This window comes from Pan paniscus, chromosome 1 (genome assembly GCF_029289425.2).
Source record: "Pan paniscus chromosome 1, NHGRI_mPanPan1-v2.0_pri, whole genome shotgun sequence".
Taxonomy (NCBI): Eukaryota; Metazoa; Chordata; class Mammalia; order Primates; family Hominidae; genus Pan; species Pan paniscus.
Genome location: NC_073249.2, coordinates 17367803 through 17382333, shown reverse-complemented (window position 1 = coordinate 17382333; position 14531 = coordinate 17367803). Strand labels below are relative to the sequence as shown.

The following is a 14531-nucleotide window of genomic DNA, read 5'->3' as shown; positions in this document are numbered from 1 at the left end:
AGTAAATGAAGAGTAGTATTTATAAGCTAGATTGAGAAATATAAAATCAGCTAGCTGAAGTTAAGTGCATCAATTTGGGATGAATAAATTTTCTTTTAAAATGTCTATCAATTTGTGTAGAGAGAGGTTTCTTCATAGAGATATTAGAATCAAAGAGTATGTTCAGTAGTTATTCTGTCTTCTTTGTAATGAATACCCTTAAGTTGGCTTAACAGCTCAGTACTTATCTTTTTTTCTTTTCATTCTTAAAGGTCAAGCCTTGTTTTTGCCATATATGTAACTAGAGACAGTACGTTTGAGGCTAAATAACTGTAGTACTAGGGAATGACAACATGCTCACCCAAGACACCGCAGCCTGGTTTACTCTGTCATGATAGGAATGAGGATTGTACATTTGAAATAGGTTTCTGCTATTGATTTTTTAAATGTATAAACGATGGAAACTACGGAATTTCTCATGTTTTCACCACATAGTTTTTTGTCATAAAATGAAGAATATATTATATCCAAGAATGAAGAGGAAGTGAACAAATTTGAGCAAATTTGGTCCAGCAATATTTTCATTTGAATAGTTGAGCCCCTGAAAGCCATTAATATCTCTTTTTAAAAAAAGAACCATGCAGTATTTTTGAGTCTCATCATTGTCACTTCACTAAGTATTTTCACAATGATGAATAAAACATAAACAAATGGAATGAGAGATTGTTACCATGGATGATTCTAAATTGCAGATGGCTCATTACTGTTGTGAAGCCTCTCTTTATGTTTTTACACTTGGATTTTGCTGGATCAGCCACCCTTTCCCTATACATTGATTTACACGTGCTTAATTTTTTTTAACCAATTTGAGGTGAGTTGGCTTTAGGTGAACCAAATTAATAATCTAGGGTTGAGAGTGTGGGAAACAAATAAATAATGAATTCCTGAATACATTGAAGCTTTTATTTATTAAAATGTGATAAAACTGGGGCAAAGTCCATATTCAGCTTTTTTTGTGTTTTGAGGGTTAAAAATTCAGAGGGAGCTCTGTGTTCAAGTTTAAATGTAGAGAAAGTACAAAGGAGAGTGTACTTATGCACATACACATATGCATGCATGTACCATGACTCTTTTTAGCCTTAGAGAATGAAACCATTTAAGAAATGAGCAATATGTAGTATTCTTAAAAAAAGATTTTGATTTCCAACAATAGTTGTGGAATGCAGCGTTCAGGGGAAAAAGGCAACTCATGGATGATCAAGCCACCCTGCTTGTCAGGAACCCAGACTCTTCTATCTTGTTCTTCTCTGCCCCACAACATGTGCCATTCAGTCCAACCTGGCTGACCCAGCCACATGCATGTCCAAGTCCAGTCAGAAAAAAAACAAAGAAGGAAGAGAGCTCATCTATCCCCTTTAAGTACGCTTTTAGAAATCTGCACACATCTCTGCTACGGCCACATCCCTGTGACCTTAACCTTGTTTTATGGTAACAGCTACTTGCAAGAGGGGCTGGGAGCTGTCCTTACCCTGGGCAGCAATGCGCCGCACTAAAGTGATGAATTCTGTTTCCATAGCAAAAGGGGAGATTTGCAGTCTTAGGGAACAATTAGCAGTGTCTCTCGTACAGAGACCTTTTAATGATGTGAAGTGTATCTCTAATGATGCACCTGAGATGAATTTGCTGCATGCATCACTTAAAATATCATTGTATCTTGTGTCTCTGGCTAGATTGTGAGTCCACCGAGGTCAGAACATTGTTCTTAGGTTTCACTGTACTGCTTTGGTGTCCAGCATGATGTCTTTTAAAATAGTAAATATACTATACCATCAATATTTGTTCATTTACTGGGGCCAGATGTTAAAATGACACATGAATGAGTCCTCTCTTCCTGCATTTTAGATTGCAGATCTGGACCTTGAATCTTCTGCTTCTTTATTCATTTTCCAAATTCATGAGGGTAGTGATAAGTTTGTCTTTCTTGGAGGGTGCTTGAGTTGTCTGAGTTGGATATTCAGTTTGGAGTGTCAGTAATAGAACAATACGGTGATAGAAAAGGAACTGAAATATGCCAAGGTACTCAAGGGCAAAGGGAGACAGACCTCATCACCGAATCCATTGGCTTTTGTTGCCAAGACACAATCTCTATAAAGAGATGATAAAGAAGTGTGCTTTAACTCCTGTCAGCTGTTCTTGAGACTTCAGGATAACACATTTGAATTCGGAGCAATGTTAAGTGCAGTGAAATAGAAGGAAAAGCTAAATCTATCTTCCAAGCCTTGAATATTTATGGAAATTAACTATAAACATTTAATTATTGTGGATTCCAATGTGTGTGTTTATTTAAAGAAGGGTGGAATGAAAAAAATCAGCAACTTTTACAGTTTGCTACATCAGCTTTTTTTTTTTTTTTTTGAGACAGAGTTTTGCTCTTGTCACCCAGGCTGGAGTGTAATGGTGCGATCTCTGCTCACTGCAACCTCCGTCTCCCAGGTTCAAGTGATTCTCCTGCCTCAGCCTCCCAGGTAGCTGGGATTATAGGCCAGCTAATTTTTATATTTTTTTAGTAGTGACGGGGTTTCACCATGTTGGCCAGGCTGGTCTCAAACTCCTGACCTCAGGTGATCCACCTGCTTAGGCCTCCCAAAGTGCTGGAATTACAAGCGTGAGCCACCGCGCCCGGCCTACAACTGCTTTTCAAGATAAAAGGACAGCCCTCAGATTTACGCAGCAGTTTTTCACCATCCCTTGTGTATAAATTGGTAATCTGTATTGTACTTTATTAATATTGTTGATTTCGCACTGTAACTCAGCTATAAAGGAAACCGACGTCAAGGGGAGAGATTTAATCACAGAATAATCAGGACTAGAATTTTAAATAGGACATCATTAGCATGTTAATGAATTTTCCCACCTTATGCCAGCTGCCTGAGTAGAAAAGATACTGCAGATGTAGCTCAAAAATCTGGCTGGTTCCCTGGCCCAGTGAGCTGTCAGGAATCTGTGTAGGGTGATCCATAAGCTAAGTGAAGGGATTCTAAGTGAGAATACCAAGCAGCAAGGTTTTGTTTTTCTGAGAACGATGGCTAACTGTGCCCAGCCTAAACTCATTTGTCTTTCGGTGAGTAAGAGGGGAATGGGAGGCAGAGAAGGGGCAGTTGAAGGGCAATGAGGTTGGAGTAGAGGCACCTTTCCAATTACGGTTTGGGATTAGGACCTTTTGCTTTAGATAGAAAAGTTGTAAGTTCGCAATGACAAGATCCTGCCCTAATTCTTGGCACAGTCTCACAATTTTTGAGCTTGAAATAGCTAATGAAAGGAAGCATGAGTGTCTTAGTCCATCTGCGTTGCTATAGAGGAATACCTGAGGCTGGGTCATTTATAAAGAAAAGGGAATTCTTTGGCTCACAGTTTTGCAGGCTGTCTAAGAAGCATAGTGCCAACATCTGCTTCTGGTGAGGGCCTCAGGCTGCTTCCACTCATGGCAGAAGATGAAGGGGAGCTGCGTAGGCAGATCACTGGTGAGAGAGGAAGCAAAAAGAGAGAGAAGGGACATGACACACTCTTTTTAACAACCAGCTCTCCCAGAAACTAATAGAGTGAGAACTCACTCATTGATGACCAAGCTATTCATGAGGGATCTGCCCCCACACCCAGACACCTCCCATTAGGCTCCACCTTCAACATTGGGGGTCAAATTTCAACATAAGGTTTGGAGGTCAAAGAAAAGAAACTATAGCAGTGACAGATTATACTGAGGTATCGGTTTAACTCTGAAGTTCCCAGATGCAGCTACTTGCAGAATTTCACTTCACACCTATTAAGAAAAGTCTTTTAGTTTAGAAATCCTGTGAGTTACAAGTTCTGCATATATAGGCAGTAATTCTTTTTTCCATATATGTCAGATATATGTAGAAGAAACATTGATAAAAAGTATAACAAAAGAATAAAATCTATGGGTCTCTTTTATTGGCAGGGAGAGGGAGGAAATGGAGAGCCGAGACAATACAACAACAAAGATAAAAACAATAAAATTAGCAAACAACAATAAAATTTAAAAACAAAGACAGAAGAAAATGCCAATGTCAAGTGTTAATTATTTGGTTGAGAATATGATGTGATAATGAACTTCCTAGAAGTCACAGCAAAGAAGACAGTTGAAGCATCATCCTTCTTCCTCAAAAGCACCTTGAAAAGCACAGTTTTTTGGGAATTCAGAGTGATGCTAAATTCTTCAAGACACTTCTCTTGAAAGCATAGTGGAAAGTCCTCCTGAACAGATTTATAACACATGCAGAAAGCTCTTTTACTTGTATTATTATTTTTTACAACTTTTTATTTTAGGTTCAGGGATACATGTGCAGGTTCTTTATATAGGTAAATTGCATGTCATCGGGGTTTGGTGTCCAGAATATTTTATCACCCAGGTGATAAGCATGTTATCCGATGGTTGTGACCAACTACCTCTAGGAAAAAAACATGTTGGGGATCCCTTCAAAGCAGGAGGGACTGTGCACAGGAGAGACTGAAACCACATACACATTTTAGATATGTAGGTATGTATAGTTTTTCCCACAAAAAGATCCAGTTTTTCAGCAGATTTTTAAAGGGGTCATTCTAAGATTTCTCAAATTTTAAGAAACATTAAGATATTAAACTGTCGAGGTGAATTAGGGCTTGGGCTAGTGAAGTTTAAACACGGCATCTTCCAATTTCTGACATTATTTCAAGATGTAACTTAGCACCTAAAAAGTGGCTGGAGAACATATCCTGTACACTCACCAAATGTCACTTCTTTCCTCTGAGCTTTGGCTACGACCTATGTATAAGAAAACTTAGCTCTCCGGGCCAGAACCGTGGTAGTGCTCTTGATAACAGAGGGCCAAGCCGTCTGCTTTGGAACCAGATGAGTGTTGCGGTGCTATGTGGCAAGAAATGTAGATGTTTATATGGGAAATAGATATGTGTCTGCCTTTCCAAATTCAAAATCTTCGGTCATTTAGATTAAAAAAATATGTCAAATAGGATCTTTTGGAAGAAATAAAAAAAATTCAAAATCTTTTCCCTCAGGTTTTTCTGATAGGCTGAGGTTTTAAATCTCTAATCATTTATCTTTGATTTGCCTTATTGATTACATTATCACTTTATCAGGACCCTGATTAAATCTGTTTGTGTTTTTAATTTCTCTCCATTTTTTCCTTTCCAGTTACATCCTTGCATCACTATTAGTGTGATTATTTCCCTTCAGCCATTTTTGCCTGTGAATTTCTAAGCTTGAAATTTGCAACTAACTTTCTCCCTCCTTTATTAAGTCGCTGTGATAATTCTTTTGGGAGGCATCGCCATACAGTGGAAAAAGCCTGGATTAGGATGTAGGGGGCGTCAGTTTAATCTCAGTCCTGCCCTTCCCTAATCATCTGCATAGCACCTGATGTATATAGCATCAGAATGTGAGGCTCAATGAATGAATAGTCTTCAGCAACTCACTGAATTTTATCTGAGTCTCAATTGCTTCATATGTAATACTGTAGAACCAGATCTTGAAGTTGCATTTCTATCCATCCATCCATCCTTTCCACAAGCATTTATTGAGTACTTACAATATGCTAGGCGCTGTGGCAGGCCCTCATGGTCCAGAGATGAATTAGATAGTCCCTGTGGCTACTGAGGTCCCTTTTAACTCTAGCCCCTTGTATGTGAATTTCCACAATTCAATTTATACTTTGTTCGTTTATTTTCTTGCTCTCAGCTACTTTTGATCTCCTTTTCCCACTTTTATCCATATATATTTTTAAAAGTCCCTACTATTGTTACATCTTTTTTCACTTGTCTCTCTACTTGTTTCTATACTCCCTTAAAATACGTAAGTCACTTACCCCCTGGGTGGAAATACAATGATGTTTTCAATTATATTTCATACCAAATTGCAACAGGCAGTTTTTTTTTAACATGCTGATTCATTTAGAGCAGAAACTTGACTCTATGTAATAGGGTGGGTACATGTGTCTCTTAAATATCTGCCAGATTTTCTGCTTTGTAGATTATTCTTACTAATGAGTGCGTATTAGAGTCTCTTTGTACATTTCATATGCACTCTGGGCTTTGATAATGTTGGTAGACACATGTACTCACACACGCTCATATAATGTCCTGAAGATTAAGCTAAGAGTGATGGTAAGTGTAACTTCATGATCTTAAAGAAGAGCCTATTTGCCATGATTTGGGTGAGGGGATTATTTTTTGCATGGGGACCCTACCATGTATTGCAGAACATTTCACATCCCTGGTCATTGCCTGCATCCAACTCTTCTTCCCACCCCCATTTTTCAATGCCCCCAGGTAGGAGTGGTACCACCCTCAGTTAACTGCATAACTTCAGCCTAATGCTTTATGTTTTAGTATCATCCCTATGATTTGAAAATATGTTGTCATGATCATTAGAACTTTCCTGGAATTAATAAAACCAAATTCTATTATTCACATTATCTTTCATATAGATCCTTAGAGGTTTAAATATAAGTTCTTTGCAGATTTCTTCCTCCATTGCTCTTTACTGTGTATATTCAGTATGTATTTCTTGGGCACAGATTTCTGTATGCACAGATGAGCTACAGCTATTGTGGATTTAATGTTTTCTTTGAAGAAAAGGAATGATCCCTCTTACGAAGTCACCCTCTTTTTAGTAACAAAGACTTATCCCTTTCTTTTTGTTTCTCAAGCACTTGAGAACTAAGCACTGTGCTAAGACTTGACATACTTTAGTCATCTCATCCTCTGGACCACTGTGGTACCGGCTCCACTGGAATCTCTGTTTTACCGACGAAGAAGCTGAGGTTTAGGAAGGATCCTGCCACAGAGCCTTCAGGGGGCAAGGCCACCATCTGAATCCCTCTTACCTGCCATTTTACCTTTGACGTTGCTTTATGTTCTTTATGAATTTGATTCCTAATGTCAGTCTCTCTATCCATCCCGCAACCTCATCACCCTACCTAAATACCACACTCATAGATTCATAATTACAAAACAAAAGTCTACAAAAAAAAGTCATCTATTGATGATGTTGAACATCCTGAAAAGACGGGTATTTTTTTTTCATTTTTGAAGTTTTCAAGCACCCTCCCTATATTTTGTGCCTGAGATGACGATCCACTATCTGCCATGTTGCTATAGCAGATGGATAATTTAACTCAGTAGTAGGAGGTTCTATAGGTTATCACCCTATGAAACTCATATCTTTTGTATTAAAACCTCAATTCTTTATTTTCGAAGGGTGACTAGGAGAAACTTGGCATACTACCATAAATCAGAGAGAAGTTGAACTATAGCAATTTAATTGGATACATATTCGTTGACTTCAAACCAGTTTTTTGTATATTTTCAAAGAACTGTTGCTAGTTCTGCTTCCTGTTCTAAAATGCTGAAATGGCAATGTTTTCCTTTGTATTCCTATAAGTAAATGCATTGGTTATTAGATTGATACATTATTCAGTTCCTGGTAAAGAAGTAATTAGAAGCCCTGTTTGCTTTTAAGAATTTACTAATTTGTCATCCTTTAGATTACAAGGAATTCAATTTGCAACATGTGATGTCAATCTTCCTAGGCTTCTTTTGAGTGAGTTTTGAACTTTGGTTAAATAAAACAACTTTTTTTTTTTTTTGAGATAGAGTCTCACTCTATTGCCAAGGCTGGAGTGCGGTGGCGTGATCTTGGCTCACTGCAACCTCCACCTCCCGGGTTCAGGCAATTCTCTGCCTCAGCCTCCCGAATAGCTGGGATTACAGGCGCCCGCCACCATGCCTGGCTAATTTTTGTATTTTTAGTAGAGACGGGGTTTCACCATCCTGGCCAGGCTGGTCTTGAACTCCTGACCTCGTGATCCGCCTGCCTCGGCCCCCTAAAGGGCTGGGATTACAGGCATGAGCCACTGCGCCCAGCATAAATAAAAAAAAATTTAAACTATTATATAATTTAGGATTTTCAGGAATGAAGGTTGATTCTTTATAAACCAAATTTGATTTTGTGAGGTTTTGCAGAATTTAATTTTACTTGGCTAAATATGACTCTTTTATATGGTCACAGTTTTTTCAATGATTAATTTGGTAAGAAATATTTTGTTTTCCTTCTTGGCATTATCATGAGTTATGGCTTCCTGTACACATTCCTGCCATTTTAGCTGTGTACTTTTTCTTTGAAGCTGCCATATGTTAACAACCCAAGAGAGATGGTATTTACTGGAGAGATCATCACTTGTTGCTAATTTGATTTTTCAGATTCTCTGAGCTCTTATAAAGGAGAACGAGCATGCTGATGAATGTTTTCCTGCCCTGACTGCTTTGAGGAGCTAGTGTTTGCTGCCCTGGGCCCTTAGTCCTGTTATGTTTTGGACTTGGGGATGGCCACTGTGTCTAATCCACTTTCCATTGAGGCTTTTCTGTAACTGGGGAGGGCTAGATCACTGTAGGGGTGGACAACCCTGAGTGAATGCACTGCAATTTAATATTTATGGCCAGTACAGAAACCATCAAGAATTGCTTAAGGATTTACTGACTTGGCATCATCAAAAATTTATGAGGCAGGCATGCTCATATTCCACAAGCCTGCATAGTCATAGAATGTTGTTTTATTTTTCTTTTGACATTATGCTTTCTGGAGTCTTAATAACTCATTAACAACTGATGACACACTTTGCTTTTTGGTTTAATTATAACCAAATTTTATTTGCCAAAATGATGTTTAATTTTTGGTGTATTAACCCATTATGAATATCTCTCTTTTCCTATGTTTACTATGACTGCTTTATACTTCCAGTCTCCCCAAATCTGATATTTTCCTTCCCCAAGAAAGAACCAAATACAATTATATTACGATTGCATGGTCTATCTGGTTTGGACAGGGTGACTGAAATCTTGGGCTTCTTTTTAACTCTGAATTGGATCCAGCATTCTACTTTGCTTTATATGTACCAATTATGTTGGGTGAGACATATACATTGGAATTTGGCAAGTGTCTGTATACCCTTCACCCAACTCCATTGTTTTCAGAGACTGAGTAACAGTAGTGGCTGGATACCAACTTCATGTCTGCCCTAAGAAGGTCACCAAACACTGACATTCCCCAGTGGTCTGGAATCCTGCAAATCTGTCAGCCTTTGGAAGTGAAGTAATTCTCCCCTAAAGATTATAGAGAAATTCTCTGAAGTCAAAGCTGATGAAATGTCTGCAGTTACTCTAGGATAAAATTTTAATTTATTTCAAAAAATACCTTTAGCATAAAATAAAATTTTTGAAATGAATGAAACATGTTTATCATACAACTTCTATAACAGAGCCCCTGGTTGCATTTTTGGCATTCTCTTCTGTGCTTGCAGCACAGGAAAGCTTTTTACACACTTGTACTGAGAAAGAGGATGCAATTTTACATCCTCTGGCTGTCCTTAACCTTATAGGACAATAGTGAGAGCATGGCACCAATTAATCCTCATAACTGTAGTTTGAGACAAATTTATTATTCCCAATCTACCAATGTGTGAAACTGAGGCTCAGTGAATCAACAGAGTGGCTCAAGTTTCTGTATATGGGAAGTAAAGAACTGGAATGAGACTCATCTGTCTCACTTCAGAGCCATACTCTTCATTATACACTTCTGTGTCCCTGGTTGCATTGTAATATTCCAATTTATTATTTTTTATGTACATAACAGTCCAAGAATCAATATACTGTGACTTACTTAACTACCTCCTTATTCTGAGGTGTTTAATGATTATTTCATGAATTTGTTTCTGAAGATAAAGTGCCAAGATTGGGATTAATGACCCAAAGAATGCAGTCATTTTTATGGCTTCATACATACTGCAGATTGATTTGCAGGTTATAGCAATTTAATTGATACTACCAATCCATCCTTTCTAATAATAAGCATTATTTTTTAAAAGATTATTAGTATAATAACAGAGTGGTATTTAATTCATGCCTTGTTTTTGCATATCTTTGACTAATACATTCAACTTGTTTTTTTGTGCCTTTATAAGTTTTTTTTGAGACAGGGTCTCACTCTGTCACCTAGGCTGGAGTGCAGTGGCATTATCTCGGCTCACTGCAACCTCCACCTCCTGGGCTCAAGCAATCCTCCCATCTCAGTCTTCTGAGTAGCTGGAAGTACAGGCATGTGCCACCATGGCCTGGCTTGGTAGAGACAGGATTATGCCATGTTGCCTAGAGTGGTCTCGAACTCCTGGGCTCAAGTGATCCACCTGCCTTGGCTTCCAAAAGTGGTGGGATTACAGAGTGAGCCACCATGCCGGGCCTACTTTTTTTCATTGTGTGTTTCACTCACGTCCGTGTGAAGAGACCACCAAACAGGCTTTGTGTGAGCAACAAGGCTGTTTATTTCACCTGGGTGCAGGCAGGCTGAGTCTGAAAAGAGAGTCAGTGAAGGGAGATAGGGGTGGGGCTGTTTTATAAGATTTGGGTAGGTAAAGGAAAATTACAGTCAAAGGGGGGTTGTTCTCTGGCGGGCAGGAGTGGGGGGGTCACAAGGTGCTCAGTGGGGGAGCTTTTGAGCCAGGATGAGCCAGGAGAAGGAATTTCACCAGATAATGTCATCAGTTAAGGCAGGAACAGGCCATTTTCACTTCTTTTGTGGTGGAATGTCATCAGTTAAGGCAGGAACCGGCCATCTGGATGTGTACGTGCAGGTCACAGGGGCTATGATAGCTTAGCTTGGGCTCAGAGGCCTGACATTCCTGTCTTCTTATATTAATAAGAAAAATAAAACGAAATAGTAGTAAAGTGTTGGGATGGTGAAAAGTTTTGGGGGTGGTATGGAGAGATAATGGGCGATGTTTCTCAGGGCTGCTTCGAGCGGGATTAGGGGTGGCGTGGGAACCTAGAGTGGGAGAGATTAAGCTGAAGGAAGATTTTGTGGTAAGGGGTGATATTGTGGGACCGTTAGAAGAAACATTTGTCATTTAGAATTATTGGTGATGGCCTGGATAAGGTTTTGGATGAACTGAAAAACTAAACGGAATAAGAGAAGGAGAAAAATAGGTATTAAAGGTCTAAGAATTGGGAGGACCCAGGACATCTAATTAGAGAGTGCCTAAGGAGGTTCAGCATAGTCCTGCCGGCAAAGATTATTTATTTACTTCAAGAGTTAAGAGCGGCAGTTTGGGGATAGCACCAGGAGATATCAGCTGTGATGGCTTGGAAAAACAGTGTAAACCGGCAGCGTAAACAAGAGCAGGGCATGTATGAGTAGTTGAGAACAGTGAATAGGAGTATGACTAGACAGAAGATAGTAGGGATGACAAGTTTTTTGGGGCACAGTCCAAGTTGGTCTGGTGTCTGGAATGAGACTGGGGCCTAATAAAAAGGAGCGTCCATACAGGAGCTCAAATGGGCTGTACCCTGTAGCATTCCGAGAACAGGCCTAAATTCTGAGAAGGGAAAGAGGTAAAAGTATTGTCCAGTCTTTTTTAAGTTGGTGGCTGAGCTTGGTGAGGTGTGTTTTTAAAAGACCATTAGTCTGTTCTACCTTTCCTGAAGACGGAGGACCATAAGGGATATAAAGGTTTCACTGAATACTAAGAGCCTGAAAACCTGCTTGGCTGATTCGACTAATAAAGGCTCGTCTGTTATCAGACTGTATTGAGGTGGGAAGGCTAAACTGAGGAATTATGTCTGACAGAAGGGAAGAAATGACTGCTGTGGCCTTCTCAGACCCTGTAGGAAAGGCCTCTACCCATCCAGTGAAATGGCTACCCAGGCTAAGAGGTATTTTAATTTTCTGACTTGGGGCATGTGAGTAAAGTCAATTTGCCAGTCCTGGGCAGGGGCAAATCCCCGAGCTTGATGTGTAGGGAAGGGAGGAGGCCTGAACAATCCCCAAGGGGTAGTAGAATAGCAGATGGAACACTGAGAAGTGATTTCCTTGAGGATAGATTTCCAGGATGGAAAGGAAATGAGAGGTTCTAAGAGACGGGCTAGCGGCTTGTAACCTATGTGGAAGAGGTTATGAAATGACGAGAGAATAGAATGGGACTGTGAGGCTGCAAGGAGATATTTTCCTTGGTCTAAGAACCATTTGCCTTGTGTGGGAAGAGACTGATAGGTGGAAGTTTCAGCGGGGGAGTAGGTGGGAGTGACCGATGTGAAGGAGAAAAACTGGCCGTGAGGGACAGAAGTTGGAGAGCTAGCTGCTTGTCTAGCCACCTTATCAGCATAAGCGTTGCCTAGAGCAATGGGATCTGACGCCTTTTGATGGCCTTTGCAGTGAATGAATCCAGCTTCCTTTGGAAGTGAAGCAGCCTTGAGCAGAGTTTTTATTAAAGAGGCATTAATGATGGAGGACCCTTGCGTAGTGAGGAAACCTCTTTCAGCGCATATAACAGCATGGTGGTGTATGATATGGAAGGCATATTTAGAGTCAGTATAAATATTGACGTGTCGTCCTTTTGCAAGAGTGAGGGCTTGAGTTAAGGCAACTAGTTCGGCTTTCTGAGAGGTAGTGGAGCGGGGGCAGAGTGGTAGCCTTGATGATAGATGTGGAAGCTACTATAGCATAGCCTGCCTTTGCTGGTGAGTGGCGATTAGGCCTGGTGGAACTGCCATCAATAAACCAAATGTGATCAGGGTGAGGAACAGGAAAGAAGGAAATATGGGGAAATGGGGTGAATGTTAGGTGGATCAGAGAGATACAGTCATGAGGGTCAGGTGTGGTATCCAGAATAATGTGGGAGGCCAGATTGAAGTCCATGCCAGGAACAGTGGTAATTGTGGGACACTCAACAAAGAGTGAGTACAGCTGAAGGAGCTGGGGGAGCAGAAAGTATATGCCTCAGGTGTGAGGAAGAAAATAGATTTTGGAAGTTATGAGAACTGTAGAGAGTGAGTTGAGCATAGTTTGTGATTTTGAGGGCCTCTGAAAGTATTAAAGCAGTGGTAGCCACTGCACACAGACATGAGGGCTGGGCTAAAACAGTAAGGTCAAGTTGTTTGGACAGAAAGGCTACAGGGTGCGGTCCTGGCTCTTGTGTAAGAATTCTGACCTCACTATCCATGCCTAGGAAGGAAAGGAGTTGTTGTTTTGTAAGGGATTGAGGTTTGGGAGATTAGTCAGACATGATCAGCCGGGAGAGCATGTGTGTTTTTATGAGAATTATGCCGAGATAGGTAACAGATGAGGATGAAATTTGGGCTTGATTGAAGTAATGGGGGCTGTCTGTGAAGCCTTGTGGCAGTACAGCCCAGGTAATCTGCTGAGCCTGATGGGTGTCAGGGTCAGTCTAAGTGAAGGCGAAGAGAAGCTGGGATGAAGGGTGCAAAGGGATAGTAAAGAAAGCATGTTTGAGATCCAGAACAGAATAATGGGCTGTGGAGGGAGGTATTGAGGATAGGAGAGTATATGGGTTTGGCACCACGGGGTGGATAGGCAAAACAATTTCATTGATAAGGCGCAGATCCTGAACTAACCTGTAAGGCTTGTCTGGTTCTAGGACAGGTAAAATGGGGGAATTATAAGGAGAGTTTATAGGCTTTAAAAGGCCATGCTGTAACAGGTGAGTGATAACAGGCTTTAATCCTTTTAAAGCGTGCTGTGGGATGGGATATTGGCATTGAGCAGGGTAAGGGTGATTAGGTTTTAATGAGATGGTAAGGGGTGCATGATCGGTCACCAAGGAGGGAGTAGAGGTATCTTATACTTGTGGGTTAAAGTGGGGGGATACAAGAGGAGGACACAAAGGAGGCTTTGGATTGGGAAGAAGGGCGGCAATGAGATTCAGCTGTAGTCCAGGAAGAGTCAGGGAAGCAGATAATTTAGTTAAAGTGTCTCAGCCTAATAAGGGAACTGGACAGGTGGGGATAATTAAAAAGGAGTGCTTAAAAGAGTATTGTCAAAGTTGGCACCAGAGTTGGGGAGTTTTAAGAGGTTTAGAAGCCTGGCTGTCAATACCTACAACAGTTATGGAGGCAAGGGAAACAGGCCCTTGAAAAGAAGGTAATGTGGAGTGGGTAGCCTCCGTATTGATTAAGAAGGGGAAGGACTTACCCTCCACTGTGAGAGTTACCCAAATCTCGGCATCCATGATGGTCTAGGGGGCTTCCAAGGCGATTTGGCAGTGTCAGTCTTCAGCTGCTAAGCCGAGAAGATCTGGGAAGGAGTCAGTCAGAGAGCCTTGGGCCAGAGTTCCAGGGGCTCTGGGAGTGGCTGCCAGGTGAGTTGAACAGTCCGATTTTCAGTGGAGTCCCGCACAGATGAGATGCGGCTTAGGAGGAATCCTGGGCTGCGGGCATTCCTTGGCCTGGTGGCCAGATTTCTGGCACTTGTAGCAAGCTCCTGGGGGAGGCAGGCCTGGAGGATCTCCTGGTCACTGCGGTTTAGGCATTTGGAAGTTCTTGTGTGCTGGAGATGTGGCTGGGGTTTGTCTCACAGTGGAGGCAAGGAATTGCAACTCAGAAATATGTTGCTACTTGGCTGCCTCTACTCTATTATTGTACACCTTGAAGGCACGGTTAATTAAGTCCTGTTGTGGGGTTTGAGGGCTGGAATTTAA

At 40.8% G+C, this 14531-nt stretch overlaps 1 protein-coding gene across 5 annotated transcripts in view; it reads left to right on the top strand.

The window, feature by feature from the left end:
* Positions 1–14531, top strand: part of DISC1 (DISC1 scaffold protein) — a 414191-nt gene that overhangs the window by 192909 nt on the left and 206751 nt on the right. The window lies entirely within an intron of this gene.